Source organism: Macaca thibetana, chromosome 6, assembly GCF_024542745.1.
Source record: "Macaca thibetana thibetana isolate TM-01 chromosome 6, ASM2454274v1, whole genome shotgun sequence".
NCBI classification, from domain to species: domain Eukaryota; kingdom Metazoa; phylum Chordata; class Mammalia; order Primates; family Cercopithecidae; genus Macaca; species Macaca thibetana.
The window spans coordinates 113,402,148-113,420,049 of NC_065583.1; positions in this window are offsets into that span (position 1 = coordinate 113,402,148).

The following is a 17,902-nucleotide window of genomic DNA, read 5'->3' on the forward strand; positions in this document are numbered from 1 at the left end:
AAGAGCCTGTAAAATCAAAAGTAAGTTAGTTACTTCCTAGATACAATGGAGGTACAGGCATGGATAAATAATGGGAGTAATTAGCCAAAATGAAGTAATTAGCCAAATGGGAGTAATTAGCCAAAATGAAGGGGCTACAGTCCCCATGCAAGTCCAAGATCCAAAGAGGCAGTAATTAAATCTTAAAGCTCTGAAATAATCTCCTTTGACTCCATATCTTACATCCAGGTCATGTGGATGCTCTAAATATGGTGGGCTCAACGTGGTGGGCTCCCATGGCCTTAGGCAGCTCCATCCCTGTGGCTTTGCAGGGTACACCCCCCTCCTGGCTGCTTTCACAGGCTGGCATTGAGTGTCTGCAGCTTTTCCAGGAACATGGTGCCAGCAGTTGGTGGATCTACCATACTGGGGTCTGGAGGACAGTGGCCTTCTTCTCACAGATCCACTAGCCAATGACCCAGTGGGGACTCCATGTGGGGACTCAACCCTACATTTCCCTTCCACATTGCCACAGCTGAGGTTCTCCATGAGGGCTCTCCTCTCTAGCAAACTGCTGCCTGGTCATCCAAGCATTTCCATACATCCTCTGAAATCTAGATGGAGGTTCCCAAAACTCAATTCTTGACTTCTGTGCACCTGCAGGCTCAACACCACGTGGAAGCTGCCATGGTTGGGGCTTGAACCATCTGAAGCCATGGCCCAAGCTGTACCTTGGCCTGTTTTAGCCATTGCTAAAGCAGCTGGGACACAGGGCACCAAGTCCCTAGGCTGCACACAGCAGTGGGGTCCTGGGACTGGAAACCATTTTTAGCTCCTAGGCCTCTGGGCCTGTGATGGGAGGGGCTGCCGTGAAGGTCTCTGACATTCCCTACTGATATTTTCCACATTGTCTTGGTGATTAATATTTAGCTCCTTGTTACTTATGCAAATTTCTGCAGCAGGCTTGAATTTCTCCCCAGAAAATGGGTTTTTCTTTTCTATTGCATCATGAGGTAGCAAATTTTCCCAACTCTCATGCTCTGTCACCTCTTGAATGCTTTGCTGCTTAGAAATTTCTTCCACCAGCTACCTTATGTCATCTCTCTCAAGTTCAAAGTTTAACAAATCTCTAGGGCAGGGGCAAAATGTCACCAGACTTGTTGCTAAGGCATAGCAAGAGACACCTTTGCTCTAGTTCCCAACAAGTTCTTCATCTCCATCTGAGACCACCTCCGCCTGGACTTCATTGTCCATATCACTGTCAGCATTCTAGTCAAAGCCATTCAACAAGTCTCTAGGAAGTTCCAAACTTTCCCACATCTTCCTGTCTTCTTCTGAGCCCTCCAAGCTGTTCCAAACTCTGCCTGTTACCCAGTTTCAAAGTCATTTCCACATTTTTGGGTGTCCTTATAGCAGCGCATCACTTCCTCAGTACCAATTTACTGTATTAGTCCATTCTCATGCTGCTATAAAGAAATACCTGAGACTGGGTAATTTATAAAGAAAACAGGTTTAATTGATTCACAGTTCCACATGGCTGGAGAGGCCTCAGGAAACTTACAATCATGGGGGAAGGCACTTCTTCACAGGGCAGCAGGAGAGAGAATGAGTACCCAGTGAAGGAGGAAGCCCCTTATAAAACCATCAGATCTTGTGAGAACTCACTATCACAAGAACAGCAGCATGGGGGTAACTGCCCCCATGATTCAATTACCTTCCACTGGGTCCCTCCCATGACATGTGGGGATTATGAGAACTACAATTCAGGATGAGATTTCAGTGAGGACACAGCCAAACCATATCACCTCTCATTAAAATGTTTCATTATAAACTTACTTTAGATTGTGACTTTCTTGAGGCTCTGCCTTAATCTTCGTGGATCTTCTTAAGTCTTCTTTGAGTCTCTGACTACTTACAGAGGGGTGGGGCTCAGGAAGAGAAGAGAGATTCCTCAGCAGGAAACTGCATCTCACAGATCCTATTTCCCCTCCTAGTTCATTGCCTATGAAAAAGTCAGTGCTCAGTGCATGCTGATAAATGATTGATGTTAGGATGGATGGATGGATGGATGGATGGATGGATGGATGGATGGAGATCAGAAATGCCAGATCATTATCTACTCTTCTTTAGGACTAAAATTAATTCTGTGCTGTGGCCTTGGGCCTTAGGGGGGCCATGATGTTTGAGAAAATGAGAGGAGCAGACTATTCTAAGGAATAGACAGATCCCTGAAGAGGACAGGCAAGGCTTTTCCAACCTAGTTCCCCTATATTTCTTGGGGAAAGAAGCTTTGCAGGTCAGACTATTCCCACCTGGGCAAAGTCCCCCAACCTTTGGGCAGCCTCAAATGGTCACTAGGCACAGGGCAGGCCAGACTGCCAAAAAAAAAATCATTCAAGAAGGCTCAGAAAACTCCTAACTGCCACATGCAGGAAAGCCCAGTGCTATGGTCCTCTTGGCTTACAGAGAGAAGAAAGAGGCCAGGTCATAGCTCATGTTGACAAATCAGAAGACATCCAAAGGAGCCCAGAGACATCTAGAAGTGTGTTCTGTGATCAACGAGGGGATGAACTGAGGAGATTTAGCCTGAAAACCGTGGGGGAAGAGTAAGGTGGGGGATGAATAGCTCTCTTTGGAATGACAGTATGTTGAAAGTCAGTATAATTGTTTAGAGAGCAGAACTATGGCCAAGGGGAGGCATATTTAATTTCATGCAAGGAAGCAACCTCTAACAATTAACGTCAGCCCACAGTGGGTTGTTGAAGCCTATCATTGTTAAGAGGTTTGTTAGTTTCCTGTCAATGGACGAACCAAAACAGAAGCTACAGGATCATCTGTTTGAGCTGTTGTGTGAGGGATTCCTGCAGTGGGAGGAAGGTGGGGCTAGGTGATTCAAGGTATTTCCCATGATTCATTTGTTTAGGTGAGGCACCCATGCCATCCTCACCTCACCTCACCCACACCTACTGAGACTCTGAAATCAAGCTTTAATTCAAGGGTTTGACTACCAACTCAATTCCCCACATAGACTTTATGGATCTTAAAACTCCTAAGTTTTTTAACGGAAAATTCTGATATCTTCCCCAGGGATGTGTAGATCCAAATGGGAGCCAGCCCCTTTCTTCCTTAAAGTGGCACACTTACCAAGGGATGGTAGAAACCTTCACTTACAAAGTCCTCTTCAAACTCTGTCTCTGAGTTTCTCAGTTTTTCTCTCCTTTCTCCACAGCCACACCCAGAGTAATTCCCAGTGCATGCTTTGGAAAGGTTAATCTTGGGTCTCCATACTCTGTAACTCCATCATTGTAGGACAATCAAGTGTTCTTTCAGCTCAGCCCTGGAAAACAACTCACAGTAGTGTCCCTGCTTATTGAATTAGTGAACCTGTCCAAGGTCTGAGCTCTTTTACGGAAGTAGTCCATAGCCTTTTAATCAGTAACACCAGGAAGTATGCTGAGGAATACCCATACCCTTCTATCACCAACCAGGCATCATGCTCCTCATCTTCTCTCCACCTCCACTGTGCTATGCTCTGAGTAGGACACACACCCAGTGCCCACTCCCACCACTACCCAACCGAGTATTGTACCAATGAACCCCTCACCTTCTTCTCAGGCGTCTTAGTCAGTTTTGTGCTGGTTTAACAAAATACCTGGAACTGTGTAACTTATAAAGAACAAACTTATTTATCATGGTCCTAGAGCCTGGGAAGTCCCAGTTCAAAGTGCCAGCTGGTGAGGGCCCTATCTCTCTTCTTCCAAGATGGCACTTTGTTGCTGTGTCCTCCTGAGGGGAAGAATGCTGCATCTTCCCGTGTGGAAGGCAGAAGGGCAAGACAGCCTAACACTGCTGTGTGAGGCCTCTTTAAATGGCCTTAATCCCATTTATGTGGGAGGAGCCCTGCTGACCTAATCACTTCTTCAAGGCCTCATCTCTTAATTCTGTCACATTGGCCATTAAATTTCAATACTCAAATTTTGAAGGAGACATTCAAATTACATCATATATGTAAGGAAATTGACAATAACCTACATTTTTAAAATTTCCCCTTATACACCCACTTTACCTACACTGGATAGAAGAGTACATGCAAATTAGGTGCCAGAAACTGTCCAGAGAGTCTCAAAGTTTACTTTCAAACTAAACCCTGAAACTGACTCTGGGTCACCAACATCATCAAAGCTTGGGGTGGGCACCAAACCTGGCAGGTGCACAGTCAGAAGTCACAGTGATTAGAGTTCCCATGCTGAGTGACTCTGAGCACAGACCTGGCAGGTGCAGAAGTGACTCTTCCAATCCCATTTCTTCATCCATCATTGAGGAGCTTGGTAGGTTGGTCTTGATGATTTCTGATACTTTATCATGTCTAAAATGGCACAATTCTATGATTGAAAGAGGCATTTTGTCCTCGGCCCCTTCTGTTTCAGTTGAAGAAATCTAAGTCCTGGCTGGTTAACTGATTTGGCCAAGCTCACACTGGTCTTTAGAGCCTGGTCTTCTGTCTCCCAGTCCTGTCCCCATTGAACCATTCCTCTCCTGAACCCTGGAAGCTGGATAGTGCTGGATTTTAGGAAAATGAACTGAAAAGGACACACAGCACACAGTAAAAGGAGCCCTGAGTCCACTCCATCAGTCCCTTTGGCACAAGGCAGGGCCCTTAGTACAAAGCCCATAAGTAGATGCCAATCCTTCACCCTCCTTTCTTCTCCCACCATAGACCCCATTCAGAGCTCAAAGCAAAGCCCAAGGCAGAGGGAGCTCCCTAAGGGGTCTCTGCTCGGGACTGTTCAGATCTGGGGACACAAACAGCAGAAAGCCACTTACTTCTGAATTCATCGTTGCTATGATCCCCAGCTAGTTCTGTGTGTTTGGAAGGAACACTGTGAGCTGACTTGGAGCCCTGCTGGGGGTGCACTTTCTAAGTATTTCTAAGTATTCCCTAAGCAACACTCAGAGAACCCTTTGGGAATAATTGTCTCCCACTGATGGCAAAACTCATTCAGCCACAGGAGTGTTGAGTGCCTTGTTATGCTAACAAGGTGAAGTGAGTAGAAGAGAAAGCAGTCAGATCTTGAGTTCCACACCAAGAACTGCATGTTCAGTCGGTTCATTTAATACGGTTTCCTAAATGAAAGTCACTAATGGCTACTTGGCAATGGTCATATGAGAAAGTTCTGGCAAAGGCTGTTAACTTTTTTTTTTTTTTGAGACGGGTCTCATTCTGTCGCCCAGGCTGGAGTACAGTGGCATGATCACGGCTCACTGCAGCCATGACCTCCCAGGCTCAGCCTCCTGAGTAGCTAGGACTATAGGCGCGTGCCACCACCCCCGGCTAATTTTTTTTGTATTTTTTGTTGAAGTGGGGTTTCACCATGTTGCCCAGGCTGGTAACTTTTAAAGACAAAAAAAGGGGAGACACTGGATAGTTAGAATTAACCATCCAATAGAGGAATTATAAAAGATTTAATTTAGGAGAAGATCTTTTCTTTTGCAAGGGTGTTTGTGCCATTAACTTTGATGATCTAATGCATCTTCAGTTTTTCCATGACCCAAGCCAAGACTGAAAATAATACAATCATGTGCAACCAACATTTTTTAGATACAAATAACTTGGAACACAGTCTGCCTATTGCTGTAAATGACTTACAAATTGTTCTATGTGAAGAACACCATGTGAGACTTCCAAATATCTGCCTAGGTGTCGACAAGTACCAAGTCAGGCTGATAGAAGTGACTGAATAGGTTGACATTCCAGGAACTCAGCACTCTGAAATGTCTGCATGGTTCAGAAAGCCAGGAACTTTGTGTGTGTATAATAAAGCACACTGATAAAAATCACGCCACAGTGGTCACCCCTGCAACACTTCCAAATCCCATTGCCAGGGGTAACCGAAGGAAGTGTTGAGATCTGATTAGCTAAGACACCCTTAGCTTATGTCAGTTATGTAGTAAGCTACATGGAAATGCAGCTATTCCAATACTATCACCAGTTTTCTTCTAAGCTTGGTCTATTTTGGAAATAGAAGTGAGATAATGCACAGAAAAGAACCAAGGAATATCGGAGTAGGAAGGGACCTCAGAGCTAATCAACCCAGCCTCCCACTTCACTCCACAGAGAAGTAAACTGAGTTGCTATCTTAGGTCACACATTCCCTAAAAGCAGAGCCTGAGACAGGGATTCGGGTGCCCATGATTTATTGAGGGAGTGTTCTTCAGGAAAAACATCTGAGGGAGTAAGAGAAGCAGCATAAGGAAGAAGCAAGTGCTGGTTAAGGATATGACCTCGAGAAAGTTCAGTCTTGGCCTGAAGGGCTCTGGCTGTAGGCTTTCCCCCAAAAAGTGGGGAGCTGCTATCAGAAGTGGATGGTTCCCAGAGAAAGGAACAGCTGTGAGCTGTTAGATCTCAGTGCCCACAGCCTCTGGGAGATGGGTCCCTGGGCCTGTGATTGGGATCAGGGCAGGGTCACAGTGTCTACTACAGCCCCAGAAAAATGCCCCATGCAATGTGCCACAGATAACCCCAACTCAAGTTTTCTGGGTCTCATTCACTACTCCTTCTACTGCACAAAGCTGCCTCTTCAGAGTTTTTTGTTTTGTTTTGTTTTTTGAGTTTGTGCGTTTTCTTTTTCCAGAATTTCAGAATCTGATTTCATTGATTTTATTTCCCTGAGGATTGGATGACTTGGTGAACTCGGATAATCTGGAAAGATCTGAGGCCATTTTTTAATCCACCTGGAATAGCTAGATCCTTTTAATTATTTTTCAATTTGAACTTTATTTACTTTATAGTAAATGGTAAATGCTAGACATGTCCTGGTGCCTGCTTCACCCCAAGACCTTCGTAGAAACCATGTCACATCCACAGTACTTTCTGTAAATGGACAACCTGCAGCCAGACTGATTAGAGTAGAAGTAGGCTCCCGTCCCATGAACAAGCAATTCATAGGAGAATTCTGTCTTTTGCTTTGTTTGTATGTTTTGAACCTCATGCAAAATAAATAAATAAAAGGTGTAAGCTGCGAAATAAAATTTCTCAGAAATATCAGAGAGTGAGGCGATAATTAAGGGAAGCTGAAAGGTAAACCTATAACTGATAGGGAGATAGAGAGAGAGCAGGGGAAGGAAAGAGAGAGAGAGAGAGAGAAGACAAAGTGGCTAAATGGGCCACATAGAAGCTGACATTCTAAGGGAGCATGAACTGACTCTTGGTAGAGAAAAAACACTGGGTGGAGGATGAGGAGTCTAAGTCACCAGAGAATGGAGCAGAAACACGGGGTGGAGGGGGGGTCTCTGAGTCTATTAATGGCAGAGCTCAAAAATGAAGATCCATGAACTCTTCCTAAATAAGTGGCATTTTATAAGCCAGACCAAGAGTTTGGAAACCTGGGGAAAGTATTTGTCTACCAGAGTAGGACAGATATTAAGGTGGGAACACAGCTGCAGGCAAGAGGAGGAGACTTGGCTGGTCAGAAGATCATGTCCAGAGAAGCTAGGGGTTGATGAAAGACAAGAAACTCGGGAATTGCAGCCAATGGTAATGAGTTGGGAGACCAGCCAGGTGGCAGAGCTCTCCCCAGGGGGATGGGAACAGACTGCGTGGTGATGTGGCACAGGCTTAGGGAAGTCAAAGGCAAGAACCATGACATAGGCACAATGCCAGTCCCAGGGAGACTTGGCAGGTGCCTAGTCCAGGCCAGGTAAGAGAGGGGACGGATGAGAAGGGGGGATAGAGGAAGCAAGGAGGGACCTGGTGGAAGCACCAAGTCCCAGGAGGCAGAGCAGCAGGACAGTTTCATGAGGGTCTTTTCTTGGTTAGGTTTTCTTTTATCTTTTCTCGAGCTTGGCAGGCACTGGAAGACTGGATGGAGTCTGAATCTCTAGGGGTTAAAGGCAGCTCCTCTTGTTATCTAAGCCTATGTTTGCTGTATATGCAAACATTCTGTGAGTATGGATCTTAAAAAACTACCAAAAAGAGCAAAGCTCCTATAGGGAAAATGTGCTATTAATCTTAAAAGTTCTTTTCATTTTTTATGGCTGTTCTCCAATAAAACATGACATTGTGGTTTTGTTTATTCTAGAATACTATAGTTTTGATAAAGCCCCAAATCCTTACATCAAATATATCCTTCAATGTCAAAAGGACATGCAAAGATATGGTTCCTAATGAAAGATTTATCTTTTATCTGACAGTGATGATTTAGCTAGTGCTGATCTCTTCATCCCCTTTTCCGTTAAAAAACATAAGTTGAACAAAATTACCTTTCTTGGAATAACAGCCCCTCTAAAAACCTGCCTGCTTTGTCATTACCTCTGTAATCTCCCTTGGAGATCATGGGCTATTCATTTTCTCCCTGACTCCAATTTGCCTTTTGATATTTTTCTTTGGTCTGTTCAAACAGTCTCCCAATTGCCCAGCTCATCAGAGCGAGGCCTTGGTGCGAGCGGGAGCGTGTCACCCAGCGCTCCGCCAGCTTTGGGCCCCTCCGTGCACTGTGGAGGAGCTTTGAAAATGGTCTAAGCTCTTCTCGTTAAAGCTTTCTCTAGCTCTTATCCCCGTGACATCTTTTATCTACATATCATGTCAGAGGCTGCAGCTTCATGGTCCTAAAAAAAAAAAAAAAAAAAAAAAAAAAAAACGTAGCTACTGAGCCTTTAAAAAAAGGAAAATAAGAGAAGAATGGCTGGAAAGATGAGAGAATTACATGCAAATGCTCAGAGGACCATGTACAGCTGGGAAGAGGGTTCCCTGCACAAGGGGGCCTGAAATTCAGACTGTGGAGGGCTGCATGTGCCTGGACAGGTACCTCCTCCCACTTAGACCAAGGGGCCATCTGGTTGGCAGCTACTCTGGATTCTTTTCCAGATGTCAAGTTGGGCCAATGATGGATAGATAGAGTGCTGCTGCTTTTTCTGGTGTTTTGAGCTGTTGCTGTTGTCTTTGGTTATTTTCCCTTTCATTCCATCGGTGTGATATCATCCCTAATGGGCCCTGTGGAAAGTCCAGCAGCCCGTGGCATCACAGTGGTTCAGAGGATGCATTGCACAAAGGAGAAATCTTACATACCTCTCCTGCTTCTCCTCTTACACAGCCCTTTGGAAAGAAATTTCTCTCCATGTTTCATCAGTGGTGCACTCACTTCGTCCTTGCTAGATTTTGAATGCACAACCACATCCCACCTCATTAGTGACAAGAAAGCTGAGCCGTCAAGCATGGCTTACACTCCAGGAGCGGGGTCTGTATTAGAGCAAGGTCCAGGATCCACGCACAAGCTGACTTGGCTTTTTCTTTTTCTTTTAAGCTTTATTGATCTCAGGAAGAACTGAAGGTCTGTTGAAAAAGTGTGGGAATCAGCTCAACATACTAATTTATGTATTATTTATGCACTTAAAGAAGCCTAGACTCCCGGCAAGAAAGAAAAACGTGTGCAATAGAACTGCCATTGTATTCAATCCCGACAGCTGGAGCACTTCACACAGGCACTGTGAAACCTATGGGGGAGAATGGGATATGGAAAGCAAACTGGAATTTGGAATCAGCCTGGGTTTGAGCACCTCCTCCATCCTGAGACCGGGCAAACGACTGCACCTCTCTAGGCTTCAATTTTCTCATCTCTAAAATGGAGAGAAATGCCTATTTGCAGGGTTATTATGAGAATTAAATGAGAAAAGTAGTGCATGAATTTCAAAGTCATTACAAATGCCTGTTAGTAGGTATCCTGTGTGAGGAGGGCCACAGGTCCAGCGTCTGCGTTTCTCGAATGGCTGCCTTTCCTGACCAAAGGCCCCAGTGGGAAGAGGTAACTCTAGAGCACTAAAGAATTCTCCTGTCTTTACCAATAAGACACAAAGCAAAGACTTGCTCCATTAATTCAGGCCACAGCTAGCATGCATCCATCTCTCAATCTGTCTCTCTCTCTCTCTCTCCACTACCCCCCGGCCTCGCTAAAAAAATAAAATAAAATAAAACTGCCTCAGTCACCAACCTACCATAAAGCAATAAGTCCAGTATTTTCCTAATAACCACAGCCCCATAGTAATGGCCAGCCTGCCTCCCACATTCAGCCAGGAGAGCACTGGTCTCTGAACAATCCACTCCTGCCTGGTTCCTTGCTGCCACCAACATGGCTATTGAACTCTGACTCCCCACAGCCTGAGATGTTCCCTCCACCCTGTGCTGGCCCTATACCTTTGGTCCTCTGAGGGAGGATGGTCAACGTTAATGCTCAGCTCAGTGAAAGCTGTGCACCCCTCTCCCCAGCACAGGGCTCTAGGACAGCAGTTCTTAGCTGATACTCCCTCCCTCCCTCCTCAGTCATCCTCCAGTGTCAGGATTCCAGGGATTCTCTGTCAGAATTGTTTTTCATAGCAAGAACTCTTTGACTCTTTCAATTCCCTGTAATTCACATCCCTGTGCCTCCAACCCCTAGAAAGCAAGCAGATCTTTCTTTTCAGCCTTTGAAATCCAGTGGTTCTCCTCCTGTTCAATATCCCTGCTTCTAGCTAATTGAAACTATTTATATGTTGTTGTTAACTGCAGTCATCCTACAGTAGTATAGAACACTAGAACTCATCTAGCCATAATTTTGTGTCCTTCAACAAATCTCTCCCTATCCCCCTCTTCCCCCAACCCTTCCCAACCTCTAGTATCCTCTATTCTACTTCTTATTTCTGTAAGATCAACTTTTTTTAGCTTTCACATATGAGTGAGAATATGCAGTGTTTAACTTTCTGTTCCTATCTTATTTCACTTAACATAATGTCCTCCAGTTCTCTCCATGGTGCCACAAATGACAGGACTTCATTCTTTTCATGGCTGATTAATAGTCCATTGTGTGTGTATGTATCACATTTTCTTTATCTGCTCATCTGTTGTTGGACACCTAGGTTGATTGCAGGTGTTGGCTATTGTGAATAGTGCTGCAATAAACACAGGGGTTCAGATGGCCCTTCATTATAATGATGTCTTTTCCTTTGGATAAGTTCCTACAGCTCCCCTTTGTCCCCTTCCCCCCTCATCCTTCCCTCTCCACTCCATCCACACGCCTACCTCATCTTCTCTCCTTCCTACCCTCACCCAAAAAGGACAAAGTTTCCTTTTCAGTTTCACCACAGTGACTTCATCTCTTGTGCAAAAGACAGGGTAAATCCTCAGTGAGACCTTCTACTACAGTTCAATACTGATCCAAGGTGTTTTATGTGGGACAAACCCTGTGCTCAATAGCTCACATCCTTACCTCACTTAATTCTCACAACGACTTTGTATAAATATTACAAAGAGAAAATGAGATTCTAACGGGTTAAACGGCCCTTCCAAGGCCACCCAGCTTGTCAACTCCACCACTGGTTAGAGCCCCTATCCCCTGTCATTCAGCTCCACACTCCTGCCTGCATATTTCACAACACTTACTATGCCAGGACTTCTTAGCAGTTCTTAGCACTTCTCACAAAATAACTCATTTCATCCTCACATACCCTGTGAGGTAGGTACGATTATTATCCCATTTCACAGATGCAGAAACTGAGACATAGGGAGTTTAGATAACTTTTCCAAAGGCCTACAGCTGCTGAGTGGACAGGGATGCAAACCCAGGTAGTCCGAGACCCTTCAAGTTATATGGCTTCCACCCAGCCCAGCTCCTCCCAGAAGGGAATTCCCTCTGCCCCGGATCCCTCCTCCCAGTAGAGGACAGGCAGTGTTGATGGGATAGGATACGGGCCAGTGGGACAGGGACTATTGCATCTCTGTGGCCTGGGAATGGGGTTTCCTACAGTCTCCTGCTCTGAGTAGAGGCTGTGGAGCCAGGATCGGGGAGGGAACTGAGCCAGGATCTCCTGCTTGTGTGTGATGTTCCTGAGGCCCTGCCACAAATAGACTGCCATAGTGCCCAAATCACACCTGTTCTTTTGAAACCTGTAGACTTCTAGACTGAGAGCCACCTATTCAAATGAAAACACCTCTGGGAGCTGAATCTCCTTAAACACCATTTCAGCAGAGGCAACAAATGGTCAGAGCCACACAGCCTTTCTTTCACTGTTCGCCTCTCGGTTGTCCCAGTGTGCTAAGCCCAGAAATGGCTCTCCCTGGCCATCAGGAGCAACGTCGGGGGCCCTGGCCTAATGCTTAGGAAAGAGGGTGGCAGAGGAAGCTGACCTCAGAGCCAAGGCTGAATTGCCATGGTCAGGTACAGTGATACACGGACAAACAAGTTCCCAAGGGGAGGAGAAATGTGGGCTGCCACCACAGGAGTCCCCTCCCGGGCTGCACAGAGCATTACCTCATGGCACGCATATGTGCCACTTGTAGTGACACCCTGAAACTTGTCCATCCTCCCGGCTCTCCTTCCACACAACATGACAAACACTGCTTACTGGGAACCCCGTGACTGTCTGACCGAGGAGGGCTCTTTTTCTGATTTTGGGAACATACTCAGCTGACACACAGGGCAAGGTGGAAGAGCCAAGGAGTTAACGACCCCAGAGGTATCCTGAACCAGTGATAAAAGCACTGAATCAATATCCAGCTGCGATGACCCCAGGGGATGTCCCACACTGTCCCCCAGCGTTCTCCCACACGCCCCAGCTCCAGGTGCCCGGCTTTCACACACCCTTTACTGGTGTCCTTTCTCGTCTCCCTTCCCCACCCAACTACCAGTGGCTTCTGGAGTGAACTCTCAGTTGAGTTACATGCGCTCAAATCCTTGTTTTGGGGTCTGCCTTGGGAGGCATTACTCTGGGTATTTAATTTTATTCAGTTTTCCCTCCATATTTTGTTGGTCTTCTTGGCTGGTTTGAAGCTGTTTTGCCATAATTCATTCTAGGATGTCATCCCCTGTTTTGCATTTTGTATGGATGTATAGACAGTCCTATGACCCACAGGAGAACATATGGAAGTGGACTGTGAAGATAAAGGAGCAAAAACAATGACAAGTGTTATCTGTATTGAAGAGACACATTGATTATCATCCTTAAAACAAACTTACCTCAATCATTTCTATCAAACTCTATATTGGCTCATGTTAACGATTTAATAAACAATCATTGAGCACCAATGTGTGTAGAATACCCTGCTAGACACTGTGAATGACACAAAGTATAAGACACAGCTCCTCCCCCGGAAGGGTAATACGTAAATTGAGGAAACAAAACCTGCGTGCCTAACAACTCATCAAGCAAGATTGCATACACTAAATACCAAATGGATGCCATGCAACTTTACATTTCAAGGGACAGTAGAATAAGTTTAATTTCTGGATATCCCATCAAAGAGTTCAAAAAGAATTTCATTCCCTTTGCTAACTGCAAAGCAAATAGCTTTCCATCAGAGGAGCCCCTGGTCAGTTCTGCACTGCAGGGGAAGCAGCAGCAGCAGAGCTTTATTCACAGATGAAATGTATAATAGTCTGTAATGCGTGCCTCGCAGACACATTAGAAAATACCTTGCTAATCTAACAAGGTAACTGACTTCAGAATCTCTATCAATAGTGTTACTTCTTTGCATGAAACATTTGTTAGTTGCTTAGAGGCCTCCTATCCAAGCATGTTTTCTAGGGTTTAACCTGATTCTAGGGGTTAGCACCAATGATCCCAAAATCCTTGAATCTCAGAGGTACAAGGGACCTGAGAGGCCTTTCAGTCTCACCATGTCTCCATAGGTTGCCCTCCAGCTTGGCCACTTCCAGTGACCTGAAGTTCACTCCTTTGGTATCCCATTTCTTGGGAAGCATCCCAAAGTGGTAGAATATTCTTCCTCCAGTAGTAAAGTTTTTCTTGGAGTCATAAAGAAAGGATGACAACAATTCTACAAAGAGGTGAAAGGCTGCCACAAACACTCAGTAGAGCAAGAAGCTCACCCCCACGTAGCAAAGGTGAAGCATGCATACTCTCATCCCAGGCATAGGCCAGCAGTGCTAAGGAATTGTTTTGAGGATGTTTCCTCAAATATTCCCAGGAATTTATTCAACAGTCTTCAACAGAAGGGTTTATAAGGTTCAGTGAGCCCAAATGACTTGAAAATACCTAAAGGCTAGACATTCCGAGGTTAGGCCAGGGAGCCATAATTACTTTTGGGTCTACTGGGGCTTGCCCTCAGAAGGAGTAGATCAAGGGAGACAACAACAGAGAATCCCAAGAGAGATCTTGACCCTTCAGAGAAAGATAGCTGTTTGCAGGGGTTGGGAGTCCCAGGAAGAAAGTAGATGCATGTTCAGAGTCGAACCTCTACCTACAAGAGTTTATTGAGTCCCTACTTAATACAACAACTGAAACAGCTGGTTCTTGCTTTTAAGGCACTCATTCCATGTGCCTTTTATCCAAGCCTTTGATTTCCTCCAAGCTGCTGCACTTAAACTGATCCACAGTTGCAACATGTGGTTTCCTTAAGACTTTTTTTTTTTTGAACAATGCAAAAACAATCGCAAAGATTAATATTTTGGAATTCCATATCACCATGATGCAGAATTAACAATTTTATTTGCTATCTATTCATGAGCCTCATCCCTCCTTTTTCACTTTCACCCCCAAGCTTTCACTTCCAGAAAATCACTGCCCTGAGTTTAGTATGTGTCTTTCAGTCCATTTCTTCTGTAATTTTACATTCATAATCCTTTATTTTCTACCCCTGATTTAGAAGTTTTACGTTCTACTTCAGTAAAGTTTCAGGATACGAAATCAATGTACAAATACTAGTAGCATTTCTGTACACCTATAATGTTCAAGCTGAGAGCCAAATAAAGAACACAATCCCCTTTACAATTGCCACACAGAAAAATAAAACACCTAGGAATACATCTAACCAAATTGGTAAAAGAGATTTACAAGGAGAACTACAAAACACTGCTGAAGGAAATCACAGTGACACAAACAAATGGAAAAACACTCCATGTGCATGGATTGGGAGAATCAATATCACTAAAATGGCCATACTGCCCAAGCAATCTACAGACTGAATGCTATTCTTATCAAATTACCAATGTTGTTTTCACAGAACTAAAAATATATATATATATATATATATATATATATATATATATATACACACACAATTCATAGGGAACCAAAAAAGACCCTGAATAGTCAAAGTAATCCTAAGCAGAAAGAACAAAGCTGGAAGCATCATATTACCTGACTTCAAACTATACCATAAGTAACCAAACATGGTACTGATGCAAAAACAAACACATAAATCAATGGAATGGAACAGAGAACCCAGAAATAAAGGCACACACTACAGCCATCTGATCTTTCTTTGACAAAGTTGACAAAAATAAGCAATGGGGCCAGGCACAGTGGCTCACACCTGTAATCCTAGCACTTACTCCTGAGGTCAGGAGTTCAAGACCAGCCTGTCCAACATGGTGAAACCCTGTCTCTACTAAAAAGACAAAAATTAGCCAGGCATGGTGGCACATGCCTGTAATCCCAGCTGAGGCAGGAGAATCACTGGCACCCAGGAGGCAGAGGCTGCAGTGAGCTGAGATCACGCTACCACACTCCAGTCTGGGTAACAGAGCAAGACTGGGTCACCAAAAAAAAAAAAAAAAGCAATTGGAAAGGACTTCCTATTTAACAAATGGTGCTAGTATTGTTGGTTAACCATATGCAGAGGAATGAAACTGGACCCCCACCTCTCACCATATACAACAATTAACTAAAGATGGATTACAGATAAAAATGTAAGACCTCAAACTATAAAGATCGTAGAAGAAAACCTAGAAAACACCATTCTGAACATTGGCCTTGGGAAAAAATTTATGACTAAGCCCTCAAAAGCAATTGCAACAAGAACAAAAATTAACAAGTAGGACCTAATTAAACTAAAGAGCATCTGCACAGCAAAAGAAACTATCAACAAAGTAAGCAGACATCCTACAGAACAGGAGAAAATATTCACAAACTATGCATCAACTAACAAAGGTCTAACATCCAGAATCTATAAAGAATGTAAACAACTCAACAAGCAGAAAACCAATAACCCTATTTAAAAATGGGCAAAAGGTATGAACAGACACTTCTCAAAGACAACATACATGCAGGCACAAACATATGAAAAAATGTTCCACCTCACTAAGCATTAAAGAAATGTAAATCAAAACCACAATGAGATACCATATCACACCAGTGAGAATAGCTTTTGTCAAAAAGTAAAAAGATGACAGATGCCGGCAAGGCTGTGGAGAAAAGGGAATGCTTATTCACTGCTAATGGGAATGTAAATGAGTTCAGACACTGTGGAAAGCAGTTTGGAGATTTCTCAAAGAATTTAAAACAGCACTACTATTCAACTCAGCAAATCCCATTACTGGGTATAAAGAAAACAAATCACTCTACCAAAAAGACGTATGCACTTGTTTGTTTATCATAGCACTATTCACAATAGCAAGGACATGAAATCAACCTTGTTGCCCATCAATGGTGAATTCAATAAATAAAATGCAGTACATATACACTAGGAATACTATGCAGCTGAAAGAAGAATAAAATCATGTCCTTTGCAGTAACATGGATGCATCTGGAGGTCATTATCCTAAGCAAATTGACACAGAAACAGAAAACCAAATACTACATATTCTTACTTTTAAGTAGGAGCTAAATATTGGGTACTCAGGGACATAAAGATTGACAACAATAGAAACTGGGGATTACTTGGGGAGAGGGAAGGACTGAAAAACTAACTGTTGGGTAACACGCTCAGTACCTGGGTGACAGGATCGTTCATACCCCAAACCTCAGTATCATGCAATATACCCAGGTAACAAACCTGCACATATACCCCCTGAATCTAAAATAAAAGTTTATTATGGCACAATAAATAGGTGGGTGAATTGTTCCTTAGTAACATTAAATCTATTTTGTTAAATCTATTTGTTATTGAAGTAATAAAACTTGCAATTTAATATTTTTAATTTAAATAATAAATAAAAGTTTCACTTTCTATGTATACTCTTTTAGTGGTTACTCCTTAGATTTTAAAATACATACTTAACTATATTTTTTTAACTGAGTCTAAAGTTATTTGGTATCTGTATCTATCTCCTAAACTTTAGCTTGCTTTAACTCCCTTCCCAAATAAACCTATGTTATTTTTATGTCAGAATTTTAGTAATATTTTGCTTTTAAACATATAAATAAGTTATTGTTTGCTTCTTGCATCCCATACCCTTTTTTTGGTTCATTTTTATTCCAGCTTTACACATCCTTTATTATTTCTATCTGTGAGTGGTAAACTTTTCAAGTTCTTTCATATCTAAAGTATCTTCATTTTTCCATCACTTTTAAAATATCATCCAGCTGGTGTTATATAGTCTACAATTTGTCTTAAAATATTTCAGAAGAAGTAGCATGACATATATTTCTGAATGTATGCTAGTTGTAATCCATGGTTGTGGTTGGTAAAGATTGGAAGCACCTAATCAATGATAAACACTCCAAGGTTAGTTAACTAGAATTGAAAGATCCCATTCAAGATGAGACTCCTCAGAGGCAACTTCTGCAAGCCCATTAAATACTGCTGTCTGAAACCACAGAACAGCATTAATCGGCATGATGATTTAGAAATATTTTTTCATTGTTGAAATAATTGGTGGTCAAGCTATGCAGATTGGTTAGAAATATTGTACAGGTACCTCCTTCACTTCTACATGAACAGGGTGTAATATTAGGTCCAGCCAGCAGCTGAACTCCCTGCAAAGCAATGGGCTCTCTTTCTACACATTCTACCATTTCATAGAGGACTCTGTTAATTTCCAACAGGAAAGTCAGCTGATCCTGCCTCTAGAATATTATCACATCTGCCTCTAGAGAGTCATTTATGCAAGGCATTAGTAGAAATGCCTAAAGAATGGAGAAATATAATTTAATTGACCTTATAAGAGCAAGCATGACTATTATGTGTGCCTGCTTACCAAAAAATGTTTGTGACCATGGT